General features: G+C 45.0%; 1 long non-coding RNA gene across 1 annotated transcript in view; it reads left to right on the top strand.

Annotated features, from left to right (window-relative positions):
• The first annotated feature begins 3,505 nt into the window (after nt 1-3,505).
• Nucleotides 3,506-4,719, top strand: part of LOC103471081 (uncharacterized) — a 1,919-nt gene continuing 705 nt past the window's right edge. Inside the window, exons 1-2 of the long non-coding RNA XR_534581.2 lie at nt 3,506-3,902; nt 3,976-4,300. This is a non-coding gene — a long non-coding RNA (uncharacterized LOC103471081). The remainder of the gene's footprint in view (nt 3,903-3,975; nt 4,301-4,719) is intronic.

The following is a 4,719-nucleotide window of genomic DNA, read 5'->3' as shown; positions in this document are numbered from 1 at the left end:
GCGGCGACGTCGATGCCCCGGGGCCGGGACCTCCGGCGGCCCAGAGCGATGGTGACGCCAGCGCCCAGGACCTCCGGCGGCTCAGAGCGCTGGTGACGTCGTGGTCCGACACCTGGTGGGCAGATCGCCATACGAGTCCCCCACCAGGGATTCATTCGGTCGTCTCGGTGCCCCGGGACCGGGACCTCCGGCGGCCCAGAGCGATGGTGACGCCAGCCAGCGGCAGGCTCGGACGGCTGACCGGCAGGACAGCCGACTGAAGGCTCTGACGGAGCAGGCCATGCCACCAGCCGTGCCGCCTGACGACCAGGAGTCAGTCTAGCCCCCTGAAACCCCATCACCACGGGGACTGTGGCGACTGGAGACGGGCAGATCGTGGCGGCTGAAGATGGGCAGRCAGTGGGGGTTGGAGTGTGCCGGGTGGAACGGAACGGTGGCGGAGCTGGAACAATTGAGGTGAGTCTTTTCTTTTCAAGGAATTCCTCGTGGAGCTCCCCCACCAGGTCCAGCATGAACGGATCCTCCGAAAACATGCCGAACAAGCAACAGAAATCCTCCTCGAACTCAATGTTATAGATGTCCTTTGATTTTAGGAATGGGTATGGGGCTGTGGGGGTGGTAAATGGGTCCATGTTGGAAGGTAGCGTTCCTCACCGTTAGTGTTCGGGTCCTTCTGTCATGAGGCGGTGGTTTACGGTGAGTGAGAACGCAGGCAGGACCCAGGATGTAGCGAGAATAATAAGTATTTAATGAAATAAACTGAACAACGGGGAACAGCACGAGGAAAACTGGCAACACGGAGACAGGTGACATCAATAGACAAGGACCCCACGAAGAACACAGACAACAGGTGAGACTAAATACACACGGGGCAATCACGGGAACGAGACACACCTGGGAGACAATCAACGGGGAAAGACGCAGAGACAGGACTAACAGGGAACAGGATCACACAGAAACTCAAAAATAAACACATAGAAACACGGATCATGACAGAAAGTGAAGGAAACATACATGTATTTTCTATTACACTTTTGGATAATTTCTCTTTTATTCTTGGCTTTAACCTGTGAACCAGGACGTCTCAGAAGTCATTGAGTTCTCCCAGTGTGACCAGCAGACTGAAGCCCTGCCTGTGACCAGTGTTCCCAGTGTAATAAATAAATGTGTTTTATTCTTTCACTTTTTGTGTATTTTTAAATATCTCAATCTGAAGTATTATTGTATTAATACACACACAGCTTATGTAATGAAATGAAAATAATTTACTCTGTTAGAATTATTTTCACTCTGAAAGTTGACATACTGTATAATAATTGTTTATTTCTGGAAAAAAGTAAGAAAAATTTGTAGTTTAATGTTTGACAATGACTGATTTATCAAAATCAAAAGTCCATCCATCCATTTTCTAGACACCCTTGTCCCTTATTGGGGTCGGGAGGGTTGCTGGTGCCTATCTCCAGCTAACATTCTGGGCGAGAGGCGGGGTCACCCTGGACAGGTCACCAGTCTGTCACAGGGCAACACAGAGACACACAGCCATGCACACACACATTCACACCTAGGGACAATTTGGAGAGGCCAATTAACCTGACAGTCATGTTCTTGGACTGTGGGAGGAAACCGGAGTACCTGGAGAAAACCCACCATGCACAGGGAGAACATGGAGACTCCATGCAGAAAGACCGGGGCCGGGAATCGAACCCAGAACCTTCTTGCTGCAAGGCAACAGCTCTACCAACTGCGCCACTGTGCAACCAAAATCAAAAGTCATTTATCAGTAATATATATATAAAAAATAAATACAAGAAAATTAATTTTTTGTCTTGAAACGTTAAATGTACATCAAATTATTGAATCATGTAAATATGTTCTTTAATAAAACACTGTAAAAGTGTCTGTTCATCAATGTCAATATAAAAAGGATCAGAATCATTTCTATCAAATAAAACATTGTGCTCTTTATTCAGAAATGCCCCAAAACAATTAAATAATCACATCAAAAGTTAGAAACTGTCTTTAGTCATTTCTTTGATTACCAAATATATTAGTGTGGGTGAGAAAATGTGTCAATGACAGGTATTTACTTAGAATACTTTGTAGAACGGCACTTTATGAAGTTTGGTCCATTCCCTTGTATTAGCTTACTGGCACAAAGGCCACATTCGATATGGACGATGCTGTGAGGTATCTCAGCAACGGGCCGACCTGCTCCATGAGGCGTCTATGTATTCCTGTCTATGTTTTTAGGAATCATTTTTAGCCATTTTTCAAACTATTCAGATGCAGCTGAATAAATTGTTAAAATGTGAGCATCAATGATTTATCTCTCTTGGCATTTGTGATTGTGTATTTACGACACTGATTTCTTCCTTCTCGCACTGTGCTGCACCTGTGGATCGGATTTATTGTGAGCAAACTCCCACATATCTCCACGTGTGACATCCACATTAACAGGGAGAGGAACGGCTGCCTGTCTGATAGATAATAGTTTATTTAAATACATGAAGTTTAGACTGTGTAAAATTTGATTTGGGAAGCAGAAAGAAGAAAAATTCTCCTTCACCCCTTGTCTCATTGTTTATGCAAAGTCAGCTGTGGAATAATCTTTTCACTCCGATAACAGAGATGAGATCGCTGCTGCGGATCTGCAGTTTTCTGCCAACATCTGCACTAACTGAGGGTGGTGCACACATACTGGTCCAAAGGCATGTACAGTAATACACACACACACACAAGCACACGCACAGACGCACACACACAGTCTCTATAATCTGATTGTTCCAGAAAAGTGAATGTAAAATTGCAATCAGTGTAGCACAATTATTAGCCTCCTGCAATTCAATCTGCACGTTTCTATGTAATTTATGCACTCAAGTCAGTGGCTAACGTGCTAACATCACGTGAAGTGAAGGTTAGCTGGAAATTAATCAGCATTTCTCTACCATTTGCTCAATTTTCTGCTTGTTCCATGCTTGTGTCAACAAACTGAAATGAGGTGGTCATTGTATTTACAAAAAACATGTTTTAACAAAATAATTGTATCTTTCAAAGGCAAACGTGATAAAATCATGTCAGATAAACATAAAATTTAACAACCTAGCATTAATAAAATTAATTCAAGTTGAGACAACGTGATTCAATTTAGTCAGAGTGATCTCCCGCCGAAGAGGGTCTAGCGAGACCAGGAGATCGCGCGAGATGCTAGCGAGATTACATTGAGCTACAGATGTTGGTGCAAATCTAGGAACGTGCACTCTAAAAGGCAATACCTGTTCTTAAATTATGTTTGTATGCGTCGTGTTGATGCATTTAGACGTACTTCACCCCGAGGTAATTTTCCGCCGCAACACGGAAACTTCCCCATTCATTCAGAGCGTTATAGTTCCACACGACATCTTAGGATTTGTTGCTACGCGTTTCTGCAGTGTGAAGGAAAGAGGAGACCAGCTGCACAGACAGGCTGCGAAATGAGAAGCTGGTGATCGGTTTGTGTGATCGGCAACAAGAGACCGTGATCGGTGATAACCGATCATACATTTTTTCACGGAAATTGGCAGATTATGATCGGTGGCCGATCAATCCACCTCTAAATTTAACACTAAGCTAGTTAACAAGGATAGACTACTAGTCTGGTTATCCATCTTCCGAGCTGGGAAGTAGTGGTTACATTTGCTTGAGTAACATTTTTGACTGCTATGGTCCGAGCTTTGTTTGTTTTGTTTTTCTTTTTCGTTTTTTTTGGTGTGCCTGCTGCTTCCCTCCCCTTCCACCAGGTGCCGCCGGTTGGCTAGGTCCCTGGAGATAAGCGGTCACTGACCCGTCTACTTGGAGAAGGCTGCTATGGAGCATTTAAGAAGCAGCTGGCCGACACTTCAGTGCCTGAGTGTTTGCTTCCTATGGTAAACGTTTCTCTTAGAAGGCCCTCTGAGTATCATCACTGTTGTAACCACTCATTGTGTTCTCCTCGTTCAGGTGATTCCTGTCGTTTTACTGAGAACCCCAGTGACACTATTGCTTCCTGGATTTTCCTGTGTGTCGTCACACTCCAAGCACTCATCCCTCTCAGTCCTACCCCAGAGGATTCCCTTCGAGACGCCACAGGTCTTACCTGTAGGTTGCTAGAAGCTYTGGGATCAAGGTTCCTCCTGGACCCCGTCGGCCAACAGTTCCTCCGTCTCTCTGCGGCAAGTACTTACCTGATCCTCCCTCCAACGTTCCCTGCCTCATCAGCCTTCCGGCACCGGGACCTCCTCATCCTTGACGACAAGTTTAGGCTCTCTGCCTCACCGTCCAGAACGTAAGACGTCTCCCCTTCAGCCTGCATTGAAAATCCCCATGAACCTTGAACCCACCACTAACCACTTTCCCTCTCGTTGACAGTTTGAAGACCTGGTCCCCTTCCCAGAATCCTGATCACCCCTTTTCCTCACTACTTTGAGTTTTCATTAAACTTTATCATTGTTCTAATCCTTCTCCTGATTGTGTTCTTGCATGTCAGTACGAAGTCTAGAACCGAACATGACATTGGGGGGCACTGTTTTTACTTTTATTAATAGTAGCAATAATCAATAATAGCACCTAATAACCTCATAGGTAATGATACTTATACTTGAGTAGATTGACTTTGCATAAAGAAATAGACTTCATTGATTGGAAACATTAGATTCTTAGACTTCTGCAACATATGAGCCAGGGGCGGAGCCAGGTGGGACTGTG

The sequence above is a fragment of the Poecilia reticulata genome, linkage group LG10, assembly GCF_000633615.1.
Source record: "Poecilia reticulata strain Guanapo linkage group LG10, Guppy_female_1.0+MT, whole genome shotgun sequence".
In the NCBI taxonomy this organism is placed as follows: domain Eukaryota; kingdom Metazoa; phylum Chordata; class Actinopteri; order Cyprinodontiformes; family Poeciliidae; genus Poecilia; species Poecilia reticulata.
The sequence above is the reverse complement of the archived record's forward strand: the minus strand, read 5'-3'. Positions and strand labels throughout refer to the sequence as shown.